Here is a 25,670-nt window from a genome sequence, read left to right on the forward strand (position 1 = left end):
TGAATTAATGTGGCCCACAGAATTAGTGACATTAATTAAGGACTGTTGGAAACAGATACAGCCGAAGCAGAAGATATGCTACCGAATGCAATCCAGCAGGTGCAGTGGTTCATAATAGAAAGCTTTATGGTCCCATTTCCTCAACATGAGTAAACATCTGCATATCATAAAAGTTTCCATTCAGTCTAATCATACTACTTCCATTTCTTACATATGAAATGACTACGAAAAACTATGTATTGAGGTATTAGCACACAAATATATGAAACAGAATCTTGTAGCAGACCAAAAAGTGCACAGATGCTGCTTTGGTAGAAAAATCAACTTATTAGGAAAATTGATACTGATGATAGCACATACACCTTTATTATTTACAAAACAGCAAAAGTGACTCTATCTATATGACGGAAGAAAATTTTATAGGTATCTGATATTAACTCTCAAAGCTGACTGCAAAAGATAATTTATTTTGGGAAATCCTTTGTGATAATTACGTTCAGAGTTTGCTTCTACATAACAATCACACTGAAAACAATATGGAGTATTTTGTGGCATGATTGCATGTATAACTCGCTGCCTTTTTTAAACATATATTTGTACATGATCAAAAATGCTAAAACATTCTACACAATATTTACTGCAACAACAATGTGGAGTGAAAGGTAAAGACATTAATACAGCTTCCTTATAATTTAACCTGTATATATCAAACGTCTGTAACATCACTATGCCACTGGCTCTCAGCAATCTCATTGCTACAGCCGAATTGTATCTTACGCTGTGGCACCCACTGCAGAACGGAACATGGAGAAAGTAAACTGCAGAGGCTCCTCATTATGTGTCAGCTATTTTTTGGTGGTGGAACCTTCTGTTCTTCATTAGAACCAAGATGGGTTTTTTCAATCTCCTTCAGATCTATATTATGATCCTTAATTGCTTTCTGAAAAGAAGAAAATCTGGGTAACACAAAATTAACTGCTGATAACACAATAGTTAACTATATACTGTGCTTGACACCAAGGAACAATGCATTTCTATACAGGTATTACCATCCGATCAGAAATTAATTTTTTAGTTACCTGCACACATCTCACTACACACAAGACCAAATCAAAATAAGAAAAGAAGCCAATAAATGAAAAGCGTCACTTCTGAGGAGTACTTTGAGGATGGAAGGAAGGTAGTGTTTAACGCCCCTTTGACAATGATTCATTAGAGATGAAGCATAAACTTTAATAGGTCAAGATTGATCTTGGAAAAACCAAGGAAATACATCTGGGTGCTTTTCCTCTGCTGTAACCACTGCACTACCAGGTTTAGTAAGAGAAATTGGGCCATGAGATGAATTTCTCAATCAAACTTTTATACGAAACAATTCTTGGGTGCACCATTACGAATCAGGGTGTAAAAGATACCACATGACAAGGACACACCCACCTTCACTCACATATTCAAGCCAGAACCATCTACTGCAAAAGTCAAGGAAATATCATAAGGTTTCTGGAAAAATACTACAGTAAAACTCTGTTCCAACCACCATCAAAGATGAAAGTTACACTTGACTCAGCAAGGTACCCACTACCAGGAACATATTGCAGCACATGTGAATATGGCCACCAATACATCATCTGGGAAACAGTACCTTATCTTGCAGTGCTATGTCACACATACTTGACATGTGCAGCTGGGACACAAAACACTGATGGAAGAGCACAGCATCAAAAAGAAAGATTTCATTTATTTTGAAAACATCAAGTTTTCAGACAGCCAACAGCTGTTGCAAGTGTAATCAATAGAAATAAAAAAATAATTACAATATTTTCAACATGGTTGAGTGTTATCGGCTTAGTTTGGCACTGAATCCCGTGTTAGCAACTGCACACCCAGTGTACTTTGAGCAGTGGTTGACACACCAAGGAGATCAAGAATGCCCATGCACGTAATTACACACAGCCTCTGACCCTGGAATGACAAGTCCTCACATACCACCATAGCAAGATAAATGCTCAACAACAGTTAATTATACAAAGATACATCTATACTATAATCATAGGCACATGAAGCTACTGTACCTTCACACATTCCTGATACACTTTGAAATATGGGGCACACATGTCATCATTTGTTTCACCCTTTAAAAACTTCTCTGAGAACCATGTCAAGAAGCAGGCATCATACTCCTTCTTTAAATCATTACAAGTTTCTCCAATGCTATTCATTCCAAAACCTGAAGCAAAGTATTAAAAACCGAGTAAATTTAATACACAACATGAACATGCTGATTATGTTACTTTTACGTTCACAACTGAAGATGACAGTGATACAATCATCTACACTTGATTTAATGAAGACTGTCAGGATGAATATATTACTTAATTTGTATAGGCCAAGCAAAGGATTTCTTGTGCTGCTTTGTTTATTTCTGCATGGAAATCATACTGCAATAACATTAACTTACGTTCAGTATCCATCTGTGGAAAATCCAGGACGGAATGTAGCAATATTACGAGAAGGAATGTTGCTACTCACCATATACCTGAGATGCTGAGTTGCAGATAGCCACAACGACGTGTCACTGTCCTCACCCATCCAGCCCCTTCCTTGTTCCCATTCCAGCCCTACAGTCATCATTCCACCACCACACCCAGTCTTTTTATTTCTCTCCTTTATCGCTGCCCTGCACCCTCCCCCCCTCCCCACCTATCCTCTGCCCACAATATAACCCGCAGCGCTTCACTGTCCGCCACCCCCACCATACTATCCCTCCCCACCCCAGCCCCCTCATTACCCCCACTCAGTTGCCACTCCCATCACGTACTGTGCTACTGCTCGGAGGGCAGTTTCAGTTGCCTGAGACTGTAGTCATGTGCGTGTGTTGCGATTGCATGAGTGTGTGTATCTATTGTTGACGAAGGCTGTGACTCAGCATCTCTGCTATATGGTGAGTAGCAACTTTCCTTCTCATAATATTGTTACAATATCCAACTGTCTTTTCATGTACACTTCTGTGTAGTAGTATTGTGCTGAGCAAAGTTCTAAACCGTGATCAAAGGAAGAGTAAATATGTTTCATTCATGCAATTACTTTTCATTCACACAGGTGTATGTAGCATGGTTCTGGAGATGTTGGCTTCCCATACATATGATACCATCTCCCCCCCCCCCCCCTTTTATGCAGTCTGCTCATACACACATTTACTGCCCTACCCCATACACATTATGTGACCAAAAGTATCCAGACACCTGGCGGAAAATGGCTTACAAGTTCGTGGCACCCTCCATTGGTAATGCTGGATTTCAATATGGTGTTGGCCTACCCTTAGCCTTGATGACAGTTTCCACTCTCACGCACATACATTCAATCAGGCACTGAAGATTTCTTGGGGAATGGCAGCCCATTCTTCACGGAGTGCTGCACTGAGGAGAGGTATTGATGTCGGCTGGTGAGGCCTGGTATGATGTCTGTGTTCCAAAACATCCCAAAGGTGTTCTATAGGATTCAGGTCAGGACTCGGTGCAGGCCAGTCCATTACAGGGGTGTTATTGTCGTGTAACCACTCTGCCACAGGCCGTGCATTATGAACAGGTGCTTGATTGTGTTGAAAGATGCAATCGCCATTCCCTAATTGCTCTTCAACAGTGGGAAGCAAGAAGGTGCTTAAAACATCAATGTAGGCCTGTGCTGTGATAGTGCCATGCAAAACAACAGGGGTTGTAAGCCTCCTCCATGAAAAACACGACCACACCATAACACCACCTCCTTCGAATTTTACCGTGATTCATCACTACACACAACATTTTTGCACTGTTCAATTGTCCACTGTTTAAGCTCCTTACACCAAGCGAGGCGTCGTTTGGCATTTACCGGCGTGATGTTTGGCTTATGAGAAGCCGCTAGACCATAAAATCCAAGTTTTCGCACCTCCCACTTAATTGTCATAATACTTGCATTGGATCCTGATGCAGTTTGGAATTCCTGTGAGATGGTCTGGATAAATGTTTGCCTGTTACACATTACGACCCTCTTCAGCTGTCAGCAGTCTTTGTCAGTCAACAGAGGAGGTCAGCTTGTATGCTTTTGTGCTGTACATATCCCTTCACATTTCCACTTCACTATCACGTTGAAAACAGTGGACCTAGGGATGTTCACGAGTGTGGAAATCTTGTGTGCAGACATCGGACACAAATGACACCCAATAACCTGACCACGTTCGAAGTCCATGACTTCCGCAGAGCGCCCCATTCTGATGTCTGACAATGTCTTAATGGCTACTGAGGTCACTGAAATGGAGTACTTGGCAGTAGGTGGCAGCACAATGCACCTAATATGAAAAACGTATGTTTTTTGGGGGTGTCCAGATACTTTTTATCACATAGTATATTATTATACAGTATGATAAATTTGGGTGAATTTGGTCTACAGTGTATCTATATCAACTGTGTGGCACATTTTCTTCGTTAAAAATACATTGCTCCTTATTTTTGAGCTGATCTTTTCTATATGACTTTCCCTAATCATAAGTCTGTCCACTGTCCATCATAGGAACTTGCAACTGTCACCTTCTGTTAGCATTTTGCCCCTAAGTCTTATATTTAGTTTCTCTTCATTTTTTTGTTTTCTTTGCAAGTATTTCCATTGAATTATTTTCTTTTCATTTACAAACAGATTGTTTTCATTTGAATATTCATTTGCCCTTTCTATGGCCACAGCAGTCCCTGCTTCTAAATCATTTATTGAGTTACTACTTAAAATGAGGGATGTATCATCTGCATACTTGATCACATTTTCTTTTACTTATGCCGCCATGTCATTTACATACAATATAGAAATTATTAGGGGATCAAGTACTGAACCTTGTGCTATTGCATACTTCACCATTTGAAAATAAGACTGAAAAGTTTCAATCTTATTGCTTATATTGTACTTATTTCTACACTTTGTTCATCATTTTTTTATAAATGATTTTGTTAGACTGGCAGCATTCCCCGATACCATATATACGCAGTTTGTCTAACAGAATAGAATGGCAAATACAACCAGACTTTTGAGAGATGAAGAAAGGCACTAAAAATTCTTTTTGTTTTCCGAAGCTCTGACTATGCGTGTCATGAAACGTGCCAGTGCTGCTTTTGTATACATGTCTTTCCTAAATCGATGCTATGTTTCATCCAGGATACTTTGTTTGTGTATGAATTTTATTACTATAGTCTTATAAATATTTCTACAATTACTGAGCAAGTGGATATAATTATTATAGGTCTAGTTTCTAGGATACCTGGTATGACTGACTTTGTAAATTTACTCTTTTACAGACATGTAGGGAATGGTCCCTTTTCCATCACCAAGTTTACTAGTAGTGTCAGAGGCTTAACTAGGTACCATGAGCAGTGTATGATTATTTTATGCAGATATTCTATCTATGCCATCTGTGTCTTCGTTGTTCCATTATCTGGCAGTACCTTCTGTTTCATCTGTTCCAAATAGGAATAGAAATTCTGTTATTTCTGGTGAAGCTATACCCCTTTTAGCAAATGCTTCATTTTATTTCATTAGCTTCTGAACTGATTTACATAATACTGGTTTACAGTGAAACATACCACATGTGAATCATTCCTTTCCTTTGTGCTATAAGTATTATGTTCACAGTTTGTCTTATCTGATGCATTCTTGATTGTATTTGTGTGTGACCAGACTCTCTTAGAAATATTTGATGAAGCTCCCTGTTTGACGCTGATATAATCTCGATTTTGTTTGCCTTATCTTGTTATATTCTTTCTCCTGATATCTGTAGATTTCATTTCACAGTCTACTTCACTATCACATTTGCTATATCTTTCAAATCTTCTCTAGCATTCATGGTACCTGTCTTACTATGTCTAGGATTTGATAATATTACGAAAAGGATAGCTGCTACTCATCATAGAGCAGAGATGCTGAGTCACAGATAGGCACAATAGAAAGCTTTGGCCAAACAGCCCTCCATCAAAAACAAACAAACATACATAGTCTCTGCTTAATTGGCTGAAAGCTTTGTTTGACATTCTTTTTGTTGTGCCTGTCTGTGATTTAGCATCTCCATTGTACGGTGAGTAGTAACTACTCCTTTCATTCGACTGTCATTATTCCATCCTAGATCTTCCATTGTGCGTACTTTCAGTTTATTTAAAGATATAATTGTAAAAACATGATCTATTGTATGCTGTTTCAATGTTTCTAGTTGGGCCATTCACAAGCAGCTTTATATTACATGTATTTACAACATCAAGAACACTTTTTGTACAGCTGCTCTGTTTCAAAGTATGTATAATTAGAGATCACCAGCCACTATTAAACATGGGAATTCTTTAACAGATTTCTCAAGTGGGTACACCAAGTTCAATTAGTAAATCTTTTATCCCAGAGCTTGGAGAGCAATATATACCCAACATTAGACATTCGTCCTTATGAAAATTTGCTTGAAATGCTGTTGCTTCAAAACATGTTTTCTCTACGGTTTGTGATTGGTCATGAAACACATTACTTATACTGCTATCCACACACAATTCTACCACACCAGTTTTATGTTCAGTTCTTCAAAAATATGACATTCCATTATAACTTACTTTATTTCATTTTTCAGTCATCCCAGGTCAGTCATTATGAATACATTTGGTACCTCTACAGCAAGTAACACTTTTTATCTTCTCGGCCTTTGAAGCATACTGAACGTTTTGATGAAATATTCGTATTACCTGCGAATATCAGAATTCCTGGTCTTTAATTTCCGCAGCTTAATGCCTTTAAGCTTAAATGCTCTGGTGCCTGTTCGTTACAGAACAGTCTATTCCACAGGAACATTGGGCCGTTCTCCGTAATGAGGCCATATTGTGTTAGCCATTACTTTATCTCTAAGCTCGAAATCAACATTAACAGCTATTTAACCAATTTGATTCAAGCTTTTCCGCTGTAAAGTTGTAATAATTAGGAAAGGTATTTCGCAGTATGCTAATGACATATCAACGGTTGTGCCACTTGAATTGCTATATGTTATTTCGTTCTACCAGCCGTTCGTTTTATAGACAGTAGAGACCGTGGTCCGGGTAGATAGATTGACCGCTTGGAAACATAGTACTATGATACGATCGACAGAGGGCTACATGTTATCCACTAATTCCACAAAAAATATATATAAAAATTTCTTACGCAACCACAAACCTGTGTATAACGGTTCGCTAACAAATCACAAATAGACCTCAAATGCAATCACTTCTAATTTGCAACGTCAAACATGAGTTAAACAGAATCTTCTTTCATATTGTATTCGAACTGCTGATTACACCAAACCAAACAATTTCAGCGAAGATATGACATTGGTTACGTCTAGCCTTCACAAGACAATTGCGTAAACCAGTCAACGATTCGAATTTTGTGAGGTAAAAAGTAAACAAATTTCAACTTTTAGAAAAGAAACGCAACTAATACTGTGGTTCCAGGGTGATAGAAATTAAGATAGGCATGTGAGTAAACGGCAATCCACACCGGTCGTCACGTCACATCACGTCATATTACGTTCCGTCCCCTCAAAATATTCAGCAATATGCAAATATGCTTCTCTGTTCTCTGGTTTGCCACCGTATGGTATTATGTACGGATGAAATATGGTGCAAGTTTTACACTAAACGATCCGGCGGCAAACCCGAGAAGCGTATTTGCAACAGATCCGTCGGGAAAGTCTGAAAAGTCACATTCAGCAATGTATTTCAATTGGCGGCATCCACACAAGCCGTCACGTCACGTCATGGAACCGTCAAGATTTATCTGGAGGAAAGTTTTGACGGCTGATTCATCCGTCCGTTACTGATCACGTCACTCACCAGCTCATCTCCTCACGAATCCCATTGCACAGCCGTGAGCAGTACTCCATATTTCGATTCATCATGGTTTTCGTGTTTGATATCAATTGTGTTTGTTCGTGATTTATTATAAAATGTTTCGTTTCGTTATTTCTTTCGTTAAAATTTGTAATAAATGACGACAGATCAGTTGAAGCAAGGAAACAGCAGTCTGAACAGTACGACATGAGAGAAGTAAATTACATGCCCTCTGCTACATTTATAAACTGGATTTTTACAGAGTTTTTATACTTTTTTAATCTGATATGAAATGTTGGATGATCGACCCACTGCTGCTGTGGTAATCGGTCTACATTATTACAAGCAAAAGGAAAGAATTTGACTGAAAAATTAAAAGAGGTAGCGAAAAAATTCGCAGTTTCGTTCTTAAAAAATATATTTTAAAGATTATCTCAATTTTCTGGTTCTGGTATGATATTTCTTCTTAATTTGAATCCATTTTATATGAACACACCAGGGAAAACTGAAGCCCAGAGACATGAGAGATCGGCAAGGACTGTATCGATACTGCACACAGACAGTATAAAGCCAGATTTCCACAGGTATGAAATTCTTACAAGAACATCCCTCTATCATCACTTGTATAAGTCACCTTACGTGTGGAAACAACGTATTTGCACACTGTCTTGTCATGCATGATTCACGAAAGTTGAAAGCTGTTCCTCTTTTCTTGCATGATGTCGATTCACCCAGCATCACGTATAACCTTCAGGAACTGCCAATAGGTGGAACTGCTCTCAGCCTTTCATTCTGCTCCCGTTTGTCCGACAACACAGATCTAAAAGCATTTGTTTACGTGCAGGGAAAGTTAGTGCCATGCCGAAAACAAACCAATGCTTTCCAAACTGGCAAAATGTTCCTTAACAGTGCGACAGGTATTTCATTCTAGCATTCTGCAATCTCTTACCAGTTATTTATAATAGAATAACACACCATCATTTTAAGTTCCAAAGTGGAGTAAAAAATATTGAAACTGAGAGTGTGAACTTGCTACTGTCTGGATTACTGCAGAAAAGTCAGTACTGAAAAGTGCTTTTTAAATCAGTATGATGATGGTAATTTCTCGCTTTAGTCTTTGACTGTAAATATTATCATGAAATGGAAATTTATTTGTGGCTTTAGCGGTTAAACCTACATAAATGTAACAGTCTTCATATTGGCGCAATCGTTGAGGAATGACTGTTCTGCTCTGCAATACAAAGTTTGGTTACAAAATTAAGTACAGTACTGGTGAAACAAACGTATATTTACAGGTCCTCTAATGATATAAGAAACCAACTTTCTGATGTGTCTTCAATATATTGTAGATAACACAAAAACTTAGAATCAGTGCTCGTCAGAATACAATCAGTACATTATGTGTAATTCTAATGTGAGTTGGCACAACATCTCACATACCTGTATATACTTTTGTACAGAGGCAAAAAGATTTAGAAATTGATTTTACTCATTCGAAAATGATTTTCGAGCAAAATGTTTCCCTCTACAGATAATTCCCTTTTTAAAAAAATTGTTGTTCCCAAACGATTACTACGAGATCCTCATTTCCACATCAAACCTCTGTGGGTCCATCTTTTTCTTGTCAGTGTCATTATAAGCAATTCGGCTAAAAGCTGCACAATGAATAAAGTCGCGTAAGCAGCGTTTCTACCTCAGGCATGCGGAAATGATAAAGGGCGTGTAAGGGCAAAGGTGGGGCGGGATGCAAGAGTATACTGAAGCCAGGGCCACCAAATTCGACGACCCAAAACATTATTACTTTATTACCAATTCTACATCATTCGAGCCATGTCTGGACAGATAGCGTCAAGTTTACAATAATATTACTACAGTAAAATGAATACAATATTGCAGTTTAATCCATGATACTAAAATGGGTACTGTTAAACATAAAGTTAAGAAATATGATACATAATAAAGGGTGATTATTATAAAATAAACTGTCAAACCGCTGTAGAAATAACACCACTGGTCAGAATGACATCAAATTGCAATGGAAAACGTATGGGAGAAGAAAAATAAATAGTTACAAAATGTAGCAATATATGGCGCTGTACGTATCGTAATTTAATAATGGTCGACTACAAATGATGAATGAATCATACAACAATACCTAAGGAGTACGTTTGACATTAAAGAAACTGTACTACTCAGTGAGTATGAGTGAACAGGTCTGATACTGTTAGTTACGTGAGCCCCATGACAAGGTCATATCACATCGAATGAGAAAAATCGGTTTTTAATTGTCCTGAGGCTAAAACACGTATAAAAAGCATCAATCACATCGGTTTTTAATTGCCCTGAGGCCAAAAATCACATGAAAAGCATCAATCAAACTCAAATTGGATTATTAATTTCCGTGTGACTGGCGGAAGACATGTTCAATACGCTCCACCGATTTCTGCAACAAGTCGAAATCGAGAAACAGCATGTCCCGGGATCACGTTCAGAATCTCTTGCGCAATGTGTGCCTCCAATACAGCTGAGTTGGCAGTCAGGACACTGAACACAAAATCTTTCAGATAACCCCTTAGCCAGAAGTCACACGGATTAAGATCAGGACGGCCAGGCTGTAGGGAAATGGCAGCTGATAATTCTAGTATTTCCTAAATGGCGCTTCAGCAGCTGCTTAGCTAGATTTGCAATGTGCAGAGGTGCGCCATCTTGCATAAAAATGATCCCATCCACGCATCCACACTATTGGAGGGCTGGAATGACATGGTTGCGCAAAACACACTCATAGTGCTTCCCATGATGGTACAGGTAACAGGACCGGAAACACCTGTCTCTTCGAAAAAATATGGCCCTATGATAAATGGGACATTTTCAGGATGAAGTGGTACTTGTTGATTTGCATACGAATTTTCCTTTGACCATATTCGACAATTCTGTGTACTGACATATCCTGTCAGATGAAAGTGGGCTTCGTCTGTCCACAAAATCTTCCATGGCCAATCATTGTTCACTTCCATGCAAGTAAGACATTCTAAAGCAAAGGTCTCTCTTGCTGCAAAGTCAACAGGAAGAAAATTGTGCACATGGGTGATTTTGAATGGATAGCAAAGAAGGATGTTTCGTAGGATTTTACGCACTGTACTCACAGGTAAGTCCAATGTTTGGACAATTCTCCACGCACAACATGTTTGCACACATCACTCGTCTCCTCCTGCATTGCTGTGGCCACTGAGTCCAGTGACGTCGAATCAGTTCGTTTCCTTCCTCTACCAGGTTGCAAAGTAAAAGAACCCGTCTTTTCACAATTCCAAATTATTTTCTCCAGACCCTATTACAGAACCTTCAGTGTTTGGAACTTCTGCAGAGTGATGTGTGCACAGTCATCAATCTTGTAATACAGCTTTACAAGCAGAGCGCGATCCTTCATTGAGACAGTCATGGCGAACGTCGCAGATGCGAAATGAGGAAAAGCCTTGTATCCACCATGCTTATACCAACTTCAGTGGCTCGTGCGCATGTCAGGTGTTTTCATTTACGTATTACAACACATTCAGCGCCATCTATTTATCCATTTTAACACTATTATTTTCTTCTGTTATGCGTTCACCCCCTTCTCCGATAATATTCCGTTGCAATTTGACGTCATTCTGATCAGTGGTGCTATTTCTACAACGTTTTGAATGTTTAACTTTAATTATAATCACCCCATACTTTACAATAATAATTCAGTCAATATCAGAACACATCATAGTAAAATAGCAGAGTTGCTGTTATTTTCATTGGCACTAAGTTGCAGCTCAAGTAAACAGTGTTCTGTCACCAGAGAAGTATTCTTCAATGCTGTACAAAGGTTGTTCTTTTAACGTACCCAAGATTTTACTTCTGTATTATTCGATAGGTACTGACTGAATATCCTTAGGAAGAGCATTAAATAATTTTGGGCCCACCTTCGGAAAGCTATTCTGTGTCACTGTTAATTGACATCTTGGCCTGTCTATACCATCTTCATAGTGAGTGCTATGTTGGTGAACTTAATTTCTCTTTCTGTAGATCTCATGATCTGACTTTACGTGACAAGCCAACTGAAAATACATTGGCTAATCTGGTAAAACTGGTTTACAGTGGTCAGTTTTTTGCTTGAGGTAATAATCCTCATTGCTTTCTTTTGCAAGAAAAGTAAATGCTTGCAACCTGCTGAATGACCCCACAGTAACAGCCCATAGCTGATGTGGCTGTGGAGCATTGCACAGTATGCTGTCAGTAATTACAGTTGTGATATAACACTTTTTAGTTTCCTCAAGAGGTACAGAGCCAGTGAGAATTAGGAACATATATACATAGCGTGCTGTTGGTAGATCAAAATAGGAGCAATGAAAAAGCTCAGATGCTTAACAGCTGCTGTCACCCAGTGACCAGTGTCACTTAGGCTGTGTACTGATCCTAGGGGGGATTAATGGTTGCCACAAAATGTTTAAATGAACTGTTACCCCGGGTGCAAAAGAATACGTAAAAATATTGATTATGTCACTGTGATGTATATGAGAAGCAGTATCGATATTTCAGGGTAATCTATGTTTGAAGAACAATGAAAACAATAGAAGCAGATTTTCATAATTATCTTACTCTGGTTCGAATCTTCATCTGAGAACGATGTGGATGGATACGTATGTATCTTTTAACTTATTTCTGATTAATATATGCTGTTATTTATAACCAAACCACTTATTGCAGTAGCGGTAGCATCCCTACATGCATTAAAATTAAATTGTACGTCTTTTTAGAAATTAATAATGTGCATTACAGCACAAGTTGTAATTTGTATTGTTGGCCGCCATTTGCAAGATGGCAGATTCTTGTTCAGATTACTCCTATATTAAGTGGCTTAAAACGAAATGGAGAGGGCTTACAATTAATTTCTTGAGCAAACATACTAAAGTTAATTTTCATCATTCTGGAAAGAATCGTATCGATATTAAAACAATCTTGTGGTTTCCACTTCACGGCGATTTTTTCTTCAAATGACGGGGTTTTCCCAGTTAAGAAGGTTCTCAGCTTTGATCTAATAACAACTATACTATGCACATGGTGTCTTTCCATTAGAATCCAGAAACTATAAATTATTATTCATGTGAAAACACATTATGTTACAAGCCTGAGTTATTTCTAAACGTAATATGTTAAGGTGCTTCACAACGAGCTGCCCTTGATGTGCTTGACGTCTATAGTGAGATTCCACAGCGATTTATTTATTGGGCACTCGAATACAAAAAGTCTTAACAATATCAAAAATAATGATACTCGCCCATGATAAGAAGTTGTAGTGAATATGTTGTGTGTGGCCTTATGTGATCTTACGATGTATTATTAACAGCACAAGTATACACACACACACACACACACACACACACACACACACACACACACACACAGACACACACACACATACAGGGTGACAATTATTGAACTATATGGAATAAAATCGTCATATCTTCTCAACAGCTTGCGTTAGGACGTTCAAACTGCACGGCTGGCCACATGTCATTATAGGTATTAGCAACAAAGCCCACCTTCTTTTGGATGGGTACGTTAATAAGCAAAATTGCTGCATTTCGGGGACTGAGAATCCGAATTTCACGATCGAGAAGTCTCTTCACCCTCAACAGGTGACTACGTGGTTTGCAATGTCCAGTCACGGAATAATTGGTGCGATATTCCTTGATGGCATAGCGACTACCAAATGGTATGTGAAGGTTTTGGAAGATGAGATCATCCCCATTATCCAAAGTGACCTCGATTTCGACGAGATGTGGTTCATGCAAGACGTAGGCTCGACCCCATCAAAGCAGGAGGATGTTTGATGTCCTGTCAGAACATTTTGAGGAGAACTTGCTGGTCCTGGGGTACACAGAGGCCACTGGCATGGGTCTCTATTGGTCGCCATATTCTCCGGATCTGACCACATGCGACTCGTTTTTGTGGTGCCATATTAAAGACATGGTATACAGTAATAACTCCATAACCATTGTTGAGCTGAAAACAGCCATTCAGGAGATCACCGACAGAATCAACGTTCCAACACTTCAGTGGGTCATGCAGAATTTCGCTATTCGTCTGCGCCACATCATCGCCAATGATGGCAGGCATATCGAACATGTCATAACCTAAATCCGAATATCTGTAGTGTCGTCTACATGTTGAATAAAGTGTGTGCATGCTGTAGTTGGTAACTAATTTACTTTTTTCATATAGTTCAATAATTAACACCCTGCACACACACCAAACGTATGAAACAATCACTACAGCTGCATATCAACCTCTGTGTTTTGTCTTCACTAATTTTCATCTTGTTCATGATGAAGGAAGCCTTGGCCTCACTGAATGGGATTTCTGCTTGTTGCACAGCCTGAAATAGACTCTCCATTTCTGAAAAAGAAGTTGTATCAGTTGCAAACTGCAAAGTGTGCCCACCAGAACCTATGTGATCAACAATAATTAAGAACAACAGGTGCCCTATTATGGATCCCAGGGGCACATCGTGTTTTAACTTTATTTAGCAGAGTATTGTTTACTTGGAGATTTTTACGATTGTTTTTTGTTGGGGGTTGGGTTAATTTGGGGGGGGGGGAGGAGACAAAACTGCGAGGTAATCAGTCTCATCAGATGAGGGAAGGATAGGGAAGGAAGTTGGACATGCCCTTCCAAAGGAAACATCCTGGCATTTGCCCGAAGCGATTTAGGGAGTCACAGAAAACCTAAATCAGGATGGCCAGGCGTGGGATTAAACCATCGTGCTCCCAAATGCAAGTCCAGTGTGCTAACCACTGCGCCACCTCGCTCGGTGATTGCTTTTTGTTCGTAATTTGTGCTATGTGCAAAGGACAGTTTTTTAAAATAGTAAATGTACAATGTTTACGCTAATAGCATTGGCAGGAAGGCATTTTAAAACATTTTTGTAGTCTTAATGCGCATTTCATCCAGTTATACGACGTAAATGTAACCTCCTTTTGTTTACACATTTCAAATAATGAAGAAGAGAAGTTTATGATATGGAAAAGATGCTTTTGTAATCCATTTAAACAGACTTCTACTATATTTGTGTCGATAGTTGCTGAAGCTAGAACTGTAAAAACAAGTCTTGTTTGTTTACTGGCACTGACTCTTACCAGCTACTTTTTCAACAATCACATTATGTGCACTACATGTTTAGTGTTAACATTTGCAAAAAAACTTACCTACATTTTCTTTGCTCGCCCATAAATGACTTTTGGATGTCAACAAAGTGAAACATTCTTGAAATTTTGAAGGAATAGGGCTGTATGGAAGTATATCTCCATGCACAACTGAGTTCTTGTTTTCTTAAACTGCCTGTGTATCAGTTTTATTGTAGTTTACACATCTTCTTACTTTTAAATCATACTAATGAAGTGCCATACACTGTGTGACTAATAATAGCAAAAACGAAAATTCATTACTGAAAGCATGGTCTAGCAATTCGAAATTCGCTATATGTCACCAGTAGGCAGTTCTGAGGGTATTAATGAGAATTTAAAATAATATTTCCTGTACTAGTTAGTGCAAAAAAGGGCATTGTGAGTAAAACAATGATCTCAATAGCCTAGACCCTGTATAAGGGATAGCCTTGCCTTCATAACACATACATGCTCCTGAAACAAGTGTTTCACATATATTTTAATATACAATACTCTTTTAAAATACTGCTGTATGGAATGGGATCCTTACAGATAGGATTGCCAGAGTAATCGAGAAAGTTCAAAGAAGAGCAGCACGTTTTGTATTATCTCAAAATTGGGGAGAGAGTTTTACTGAAACGATACAGGATTTGGGGTGGACATCAGCAAAACAAAGCGTTTTTAGTTACGGCAAAATCTTCTCATGAAGTTTCAATCACCAATTTTCTCCTCCAGATGCGAAAATATTTTGTTGACGACAACCTACATAGGGAGAAAAGATCATCATAATAAAAGAAGGCAAATCAGAGCTCACAAGGAAAGATATACATGTTCACTTTTTCTGCACACTGCACACGATTGGAATAATAGAGAATTACTGTGAAGGTTCCTCCCCCCCCTCCCCCCCTCCTCCCTCCCCCCTCCCCCCTCCCCCCCTCCCCCCCCCCCCCCGATGAACTAGGGACCTTGCCTTGCGTGGATCACCGATACAGATAGCCATACCGTAGGTGCAACCACAATGGAGGTGTATCTGTTGAGAGGCCAGACAAACGTGTGGTTCCTGAAGAGGGGCAGAAGCCTTTTCAGTAGTTGCAGGGGCAACAGTCTGGATGATTGACTGATCTGGCCTTGTGACACTAACCAAAATGGCCTTGCTGTGCTGGTACTGCGAATGGCTGAAAACAAGAGGAAACTACAGCCATAGTTTTTCCTGGGGGTATGCAGCTTTACTGTATGGTTAAGGGGGGAAGGACGTCAAATCGGCTGACTTGGAGCAGGAGAGGCACCAGAGGATATTTTAATTTCAGCTGTCTATACTTTTACAAGTAAATTCATAAAACTTTGTCAACATGACCAGGAAGGATTCAGGATTCACACTCGTAGCAGCAGAAGTTCAAAAACATAACAAAATAATTTTTTTTACATGTGAAATTTCATCAATTTTTCACTTACTATCGGCTGCATTTGTTGCTATAGGTACACTTTTCTTCATAGGTAAGAGAGACTGTTCGATGAATTTTGCACCATGGTGTGGGTTCCTGTTGTCATGTCCTAGTTCATGAACCATGGGCAACGTATGAGTGGCCAAGTAAGTGGTCCCGACAGTCGGGATACCAGTTAATTTGGAATAAGGCTGGGCATCTCGGACATATTCTGAGTCATGGTCACCTTTGTGATCATACGGCAAAGACTACCAAATCCACTGGTTTAGTCCCCCAACCGTTAGGGGTAAAACTCAATGGGACTCGGGGTAAGTAAGGCTAGCAACCTGCTTCCCTGTACTTTAAATATGATGCTGGCAACAATCAGAGCAAAATGTCTCGGACCTTTGGAGGTGACGGAGTCCCACCTCTAACTGACAAACCAGGGACTCCTAAGATACGACCTGGCATACAAATGGCAATGAGGTGGGGAGCTATTAATATCAATGGGGGCTACTCTGGGAAGAAGGTAGAGCTGTCAGAGGCTGCAAGTAAGATGGGGCTAGACGTTTTAGCTGTTAGTGACATTCGGGTAAGGGGTGAGAAAGAAGAGGAAGTGGGAGAATACAAGGTCTACCGGTCAGGAGTCAAAGCAGGAATAGCACAAAGGGGTGTAGGGGTTTACATCAGGAAAGAAATGGAACCCAGCATAGTTGCAATAAGGTATGTAAACGAACGACTGATGTGGGTAGATTTGACAGTGTCTGGCAAGAAAATTAGGATGGTGTCAGTATATTCGCATTGTGAAGGGACAGATCAAGATAAGATGGATAGTTTTTATGATCCACTCAGTGATGTAGTTGTTAGAGTAAAGGACAAGGACAATGTTCTGCTCATGGGCGATTTTAATGCCAGGAATGGAAATCGAACAGAAGGGTATGAAAAGGTTATGGGTAAATTTGGAGAGGATATGGAGGCCAACAGGAACGGGAAACAACTCTTGGATTTCTGTGACAGGATGGGCTTAGTAATCACAAACTCATTTTTTAAACATAAGAACATTCACTGGTATACTTGGGAAGGCAGGGGAACCAGATCTGTCATTGAGTATATAATAAGAGATCAGGAATTCAGGAAGGCTGTGAGGGACACACGTGTATTCAGGGGATTCTTTGATACCACTGATCATTATTTAATCTGCAGTGAAATTGGTATTGTGAGGCCGAAAGTGCAGGAGGTCAGGTCCATATGTAGGAGGATAAGAGTGGAGAAACTTCAGGATGAGGAAATCAGGCACAAGTACATCTCAGAAAGGTACCAGTTAGTTGAATGTAGTCAATTACAGTCTTTGGAAAAGGAATGAACAAGGTACAGGGACACAGTACTAGAAGTGGCTAAAGAATATCTTTTCTAACAGTAGTGTGTAAAGGTAGGATGAAGCAAACAGCTTGGTGGAATGACACAGTCAAGGCAGCCCGTAAAAGGAAAAAAAAGGCGTATCAATAATGGCTACATACTAGAACTCAGGTAGACAGAAAAAGTTATATTGAAGAAAGAAACAAAGCCAAACAGATAATTGCAGCAACCAAGAAGAAATCTTGGGAAGACTTTGGAAACAGGTTGGAGACTTTGGGTCAAGCTGCTGGAAAACCATTCTGGAATGTAATTAGCAGTCTTCGAAAGGGAGGTAAGAAGGAAATGACAAGTATTTTGGACAGGTCAGGAAAACTGCTGGTGAATCCTGTGGATTCCTTGGGCAGATGGAGGGAATATTTTGAAGAGTTGCTCAATGTAGGTGAAAATACGATCAGTAATGTTTCAGATTTCGATGTACAATGGGATAGGAATGATGATGGAAATAGGATCACATTTGAGGAAGTGGAGAAAATGGTCAGTAGACTGCAGTGCAATAAAGCAGCTGGGGTGGATGAAATTAAGTCAGAACTCATCAAATACAGTGGAATGTCAGGTCTTAAATGGCTACACAGGATAATTGAAATGGCCTGGGAGTCGGGACAGGTTCCATCGGACTGGACAAAAGCAATAATCACACCAATATTTAAACATGGAAACAGAAAAGATTGTAACAACTACAGAGGTATCTCTTTAATCAGCATTGTGGGTAAAATCTTCTCAGTAATTGTTGAAAGGAAAGTGCGAGTATTAGTTGAGGACCAACTGGATGAAAATCAGTGTGGGTTTAGGCCTCTTAGAGGTTCTCAGGACCAGATCTTTAGCTTACATCAAATAATGGAGAAATGTTATGAGTGGAACAGGGAATTGCATCTATGCTTTATCGATCTAGAAAAGGCATATAACTGGGTTCCTAGGAGGAAGTTATTGTCTGTTCTACGAGATTATGGAATAGGAGGCAAACTTTTGCAAGCAATTAAAGGTTCCTTACATGGATAGTCAGGCAGCAGAGTTGACAGTAAATTGAGTTCATGATTCAGAGTAGTTTCAGGGGTAAGACAAGGCTGCAACCTGTCTCCATTGTTGTTCATATTATTTATGGATCATATGGTGAAAACAATAGACTGGATGGGTGAGATTAAGATATGTGAACACAAAATAAGCAGTCTTGCATATGCGGATGACTTAGTTGTGATGGCAGATTCGATTGAAAGTTTGCAAAGTAATATTTCAGAGCTAGATCAGAAATGTAGGGACAATGGTATGAAGATTAGCATCTCCAAAACGAAAGTAATGTCAGTGGGAAAGAGATACAAACGGATTGAGTGCCAAATAGGAGGAACAAAGTTAGAACAGGTGGACAGTTTCAAGTACTTAGGATGCATATTCTCACAGGATGGCAACATAGTGAAAGAACTGGAAGCGAGGTGTAGCAAAGCTAAAGCAGTGAGTGCTCAGCTAGGATCTACTCTCTTCTGCAAGAAGGAAGTCAGTACCAAGACTAAGTTATCTGTGCACCGTTCAATCTTTCGACTTACTTTGTTGTATGGGAGCGAAAGCTGGGTGGATTCAGGTTACCTTATCAATAAGGTTGAGGTTACGGATATGCAAGTAGCTAGGATGATTGCAGGTACTAGTCGACAGTAACAATGGCAGGAGGGTGTCCACAATGAGGAAATCAAAGAAAAACTGGGAATGAACTCTATAGATGCAGAAGTCAGGGCGAACAGGCTTAGATGGTGGGGTCATGTTACACACATGGGAGAAGCAAGGTTACCCAAGAGACTCATGGGTTCAGCAGTAGGGGGCAGACCAAGGAGAAGGTACTTGGATTCGGTTAAGAATGATTTTGAAGTAATAGGCTTAACATCAGAAGAGGCACCAATGTTAGCACTGAATAGGGGATCATGGACGAATTTTATAAGGGGGCTATGCTCCAGACTAAACGCTGAAAGGCATAATCAGTCTTAAATGATGATGATGATGATGATGATGATACAAAACATATTTACAGGTGTCTGAAACTCTAGACTCTATTCAATTTATGAAAAAATAAATGAGCTATTACGTTTTAAACTTTATGTTTAGAAAAAAAACAAATTTTGTAGTTAATTATCTCAGTTTTTACCATAGTTTTTAATAGATTTCGAAATCTATAGTTTCATACACCTGTAAGTATGGTTTGCATGCTGTGCAAAATTCATCAAAGAATCTCTCTTACTTGTGAAGAAAAATGTACGTATAGCAACAAATGCAGCCAACAGTAAGTGAAAAAATGATGAAATTTCATATCTAAAAAAATATTATTTTGTTATGTTTTTGCACTTCCACTGCTATGAGTGTGAATTCTGAATCCTTCCTGGTCATGCTGACAAAAGTTTTATGAATTTATTTGTAAAAGTATAGACAGTAGAAAATAAAATGTCCTGTGGTGCTTCTCCTGCTCCAAGTCGGCCCGTTTGATGTCCTACCTCCCTTAAATGATGATGGCGTCCTCTTCGGTAAAATATTGCAGAGGTAAAATTCAGATCTCCGAGTGGGAACTACTCAGGAGATGTTGTTATCAGGAGAAAGAAAACTGACGTTCTAGGGATTGGAGTGTGGAATGTCAGATCCCTTAATCTGAAAATTTATAAAGAGAAATGGAAGGGTTAAAGCTAGAATTAGTAGGAATTAGTGAAGTTCGGTGGCAGGAGGAACAGGACTTCTGGTCAGGTGAATACAGGGTTGTTGTTGTTGTTGTTGTTGTTGTTGTGGTCTTCAGTCCTGAGACTGGTTTGATGCAGCTCTCGATGCTACTCTATCCTGTGCAAGCTTCTTCATCTCCCAGTATCTTCTGCAGCCTACATCCTTCTGAATCTGTTTAGTGTATTGATCTCTTGGTCTCCCTCTACGATTTTTACCCTCCACACTGCTCTCCACTACTAAATTGGTGATCCCTTGATGCCTCAGAACATGTCCTACCAACCGATCCCTTCTTCTAGTCAAGTTCTGCCACAAACTCCTCTTCTCCCCAATTCTATTCAATACCTCCTCATTAGTTATGTGATCTACCCATCTAATATTCAGCATTCTTCTGTAGCACCACATTTCGAAAGCTTCTATTCTCTTTTTGTCGAATATATTTATCGTCCATGTTTCACTTCCATACATGGCTACACGCTATACAAATACGTTGAGAAACGACTTTCTGACACTTAAATCAATACTCGATGTTAACAAATTTCTCTTCTTCAGAAACGCTTTCCTTGCCATTGCCAGTCTACATTTTATATCCTCTCTACTTCGACCATCATCAGTTATTTTGCTCCCCAAATAGCAAAACTCCTTTACTACTTTAAGTGTCTCATTTCCTAATCTAATTCCCTCAGCATCACCCGACTTATTTCGACTACATTCCATTATCTTCGTTTTGCTTTGGTTGACGTTCAACTTATACCCTCCTTTCAAGACACTGTCCATTCCGTTCAACTGCTCTTCCAAGTCCTTTGCTGTCTCTGACAGAATTACAATGTCATCGGTGAACCTTAAAGTTTTTATTTCTTCTCCATGGATTTTAATTCCTACTCCGAATTTTCCTTTTGTTTCCTTTACTGCAAGCTCAATATACAAATTGAGTAGCATCAGGGAGAGGCTACAACCCTGTCTCACTCCCTTCCCAACCACTGCTTCCCTTTCATGCCCCTCGACTCTTATAACTGCCATCTAGTTTCTTTACAAATTGTAAATAACCTTTCGCTCCCTGTATTTTACCCCTGTCGCTTTCAGAATTTGAAAAAGAGTATTCCATTCAACATTGTCAAAAGCTTTCTCCAAGTCTACAAATGATAGAAACATAGGTTTTCCTTTCCTTAATCTTTCTTCTAAGATAAGTCGTAGGGTCAGTATTACCTCATGTATTCGAACATTTCTACGGAATCCAAACTGATCTTCCCCAAGGTTAGCTACTACCAGTTTTTCCATTTGTCAGCAAAGAATCATGTTAGTATTTTGCAGCTGTGACTTATTAAACTGATAGTTTGGTAATTTTAACATCTGTCAACACCTGCTTTCTTTGGGATTGGAATTACTATATTCTTCTTGAAGACTGAGGGAATTTCGCCTGTCTCATACATCTTGCTCAGCAGATGGTAGAGTTTTGCTAGGCCTGGCTCTCCCAAGGCTGTCAGTAGTTCTAATGGAATGTTGTCTACGCCCGGGGCCTTGTTTCGACTTAGGTCTTTCAGTGCTCTGTCAAACTCTTCACACAGTATCATATCTCCTATTTCATCTTCATCTACATTCTCTTACTTTTCTATAATATTGTCCTCAAGAACATTGCCCTTGTATAGACCCTGTATATACTCCTTCCACCTTTCTGCTTTCCCTTCTTTGCTTAGAACTGCTTTTTCATCTAAGCTCTTGATATTCATACAAGTGTTTCTCTATTCTCCAAAGGTCTCTTTAATTTTCCTGTAGGCACTATCTGTCTTATCCTAGTGATATACGCTTCTACATCCGTACATTTGTCCCCTAGCCATCCCTGCTTAGCCATTTTGCACTTCCTGTCGATCTCATTTTTGAGACGTTTGTATTCCTTTTTGCCTGCTTCGTTTACTACATTTTTGTATTTTCTCCTTCCATCAATTAAATTCAGTACCTCTTTTGTTACCCAAGGATTTGGATTAGCCCTTGTCTTTTTATCTACTTGATCTTCTGCTACCTTCTATGTTTCATCTCTCAAAGCTACCTATTCTCCTTCTACTGTATTGTTTTCCCCCATTGTTGTCAATGATTCCCTAATACTCTCCCTGAAGCTCTCTACAAGCTCTGGTTCTTTCAGTTTATCCAGGTCTCATCTCCTCAAATTCCCACCTTTTTGCAGTTTCTTCAGTTTTAATCTACAGTTCATAACGAATAGATTGTGGTCAGAGTCCACATCTGCCTTTGGAAATGTCTTACAATTTAAAACCTGGTTCCTGAATCTCTGTCTTACCATTAAATAATCTATCTGAGACTTCCCAGTATCTCCAGGCTTCTTCCATGTATACAACAACCTTTCATGATTCTTGAACCAAGTGTTAGCTATGATTAAGTTATGTTCTGCGCAAAATTCTACCTGGTGGCTTCCTCTTTCATTACTTACTCCCACTCCATATTCACCTACTACGTTTCCTTCTCTTCCTTTTTCTGCTATCGAGTTCCAGTCACCCATGACTATTAAATTTTTGTCTCCCTTCACTATCTGAATAATTTCTTTTATCTCGTCATATATATCATCAATTTCTTCGTCATCTGCGGATCTACTTGGCATATAAACTTCTACTACTGTGGTTGGCGTGGGCTTCGTATCTATCTTGGTCACAATAATTCTTTCACTTTGCTGTTTGTAGTGGCTTACCCACATTCCTGTTTCCCTATTCATTACCCCTATTTGATTTTGAATTTATAACCCTGTACACCCCCCCCCCCCACCTTTGCGTGCTTCAACGACACAGATAGCCGTACCATAGGTGAAACCACAACGGAGGGGTATCAGTTGAGAGGCCAGACAAACGTGTGGGTCCTGAAGAGGGGCAGCAGCCTTTTCAGTAGTTGCAGGGGCAACAGTGTGGATGATTGACTGATCTGGCCCTGTAACGCTAACCAAAATGGCCTTGCTGTTGTGGTACTGCGAACGGCTGAAAGCAAGGGGAAACTACAGCCTTAATTTTTCCCGAGGGCATGCAGCTTTACTGTATGATTAAATGATGATGGCGTCCTCTTGGGTAAAATTCAGGGTGATTCAAAAAGAATACCACAACTTTAAAAATGTGTATTTAATGAAAGAAACATAATATAACCTTCTGTTATACATCATTACAAAGAGTATTTTAAAAGGTTTTTTTTTCACTCAAAAACAAGTTCAGAGATGTTCAATATGGCCCTCTCCAGACACTCGAGCAATATCAACCCGATACTCCAACTTGTTCCACACTCTCTGTAGCATATCAGGCGTAACAGTTTGGATAGCTGCTGTTATTTCTCGTTTCAAATCATCAATGGTGGCTGGGAGAGGTGGCCGAAACACCATATCCTTAACATACCCCCATAAGAAAAAATCGCAGGGGGTAAGATCAGGGCTTCTTGGAGGCCAGTGATGAAGTGCTCTGTCACGGGCTGCCTGCAGCCGATCCATCGCCTCGGGTAGTTGACGTTCAGGTAGTTACAGACAGATAAGTGCCAATGTGGTGGCGCTCCATCCTGCTGAAATACGAATTGTTGTGCTTCTTGTTCGAGCTGAGGGAACAGCCAATTCTCTAACATCTCCAGATACTGTTGTCCAGTTACAGTAGCACCTTCGAAGAAAAAGGGACCAAAAACTTTATTGGCTGAAATGGCACAGAAAACGTTCACCTTAGGCGAGTCACGTTCATACTGAGTTGTTTCCCGTGGATTCTCAGTGCCCCATATACAGACATTGTGATGGTTGACTTTCCCGTTAGTGTGGAAAGTTGCTTCATCACTAAACACAATCTTCGCATCAACTGACACTGACGCCTAGTCAACAGCGCCTCAAGCGAACAAATGTACAACTAAATGAAACTTTATAGCTCCCTTAATTCGCCGACAGATAGTGCTTAGCTCTGCCTTTTGTCGTTGCAGAGTTTTAAATTCCTAAAGTTGTGGTATTCTTTTTGAATCACCCTGTATTCCGGAGGTAAAATAGTCCCCCATTCGGATCTCCGGGTGGGGACTACTCAGGAGGACGTCGTTATCAGGAGAAAGAAAAATGGCGTTCTATGGATCGGAGTGTGGAATGTCAGATCCCTTAATCAGGCAGGTAGGTTAGAAAATTTAAAAAGGGAAATGGAAATGTTAAAGTTAGATATAGTGGGAATTAGTGAAGTTCGTTGGCGGGAGGAACAAGATTTTTGGTCAGGTGAATACAGGGTTATAAATACAAAATCAAATAGGGGTCATGCAGGAGTAGGTTTAATAATGAATAAAAAATAGTAGTGCAGGTGAGCTATTACAAACAGCGTAGTGAACGCATTATTGTGGCTAAGATAGACACGAAGCCCACACCTACTACAGTAATACAAGTTTATATGGCAACTAGCTTGGCAGATGATGAAGAAAGTGATGAAATGTATGATGAGAGAAAAGAAATTATTCAGGTAGTGAAGGGTTTAATAGTCATGGGTGACTGGAACTTGATAGCAGGAAAAGGAAGAGAAGGAAACGTAGTAGATGAATATGGAATGGGAGTAAGTAATGAAAGAGGAAGCCACCTGGTAGAATTTTGCGCAGAACATAACTTAATCATAGCTAACACTTGGTTCAAGAATCATGAAAGAATTTTGTATACGTGGAAGAACCCTGGAGATATTATAAGGTTTCAGATAGATTATATAATGGTAAGACAGAGATTTAGGAACCAAGTTTTAAATTGTAAGACATTTCCAGGGGCAGATGTGGACTCTGACCACAATCTAATGGTTATGAACTGTAGATTAAAACTACAGAAACTGCAAAAAGGTGAGATTTTAAGGAGATGGGACATGGATAAACTGAAAGAACTAGAGGTTGTACAGAGTTTCAGGGAGAGCATAAGGGAACAATTGACAGGAATGGGGGAAAGAAATACAGTAGAAGAAGAATGGGTAGCTTTGAGGAATGAAATAGTGAAGGCAGCAGAGGATCCAGTAGGTAAAAAGACGAGGGCTATTAGAAATTCTTGGGTAACAGAATTTAATGGATGAAAGGAGAAAATACAAAAATGCAGTAAGTGAAGCAGGAAAAAAGGAATACATACATCTCAAAAATGAGATCGACAG

The 25,670-nt window shown here is 39.5% G+C and overlaps 1 long non-coding RNA gene across 1 annotated transcript; it reads right to left on the reverse strand.

The window, feature by feature from the left end:
- Positions 1–447: 447 nt before the first annotated feature.
- LOC124603970 lies at positions 448–7,506 on the reverse strand. Its single transcript, XR_006978591.1, has 2 exons — positions 7,195–7,506; positions 448–940 (listed from the first exon to the last, which is right to left on the reverse strand). It is a non-coding gene; the product is annotated as an uncharacterized LOC124603970 (long non-coding RNA).
- Positions 7,507–25,670: the final 18,164 nt, after the last annotated feature.

The sequence above is a fragment of the Schistocerca americana genome, chromosome 1, assembly GCF_021461395.2.
Source record: "Schistocerca americana isolate TAMUIC-IGC-003095 chromosome 1, iqSchAmer2.1, whole genome shotgun sequence".
In the NCBI taxonomy this organism is placed as follows: Eukaryota; Metazoa; Arthropoda; class Insecta; order Orthoptera; family Acrididae; genus Schistocerca; species Schistocerca americana.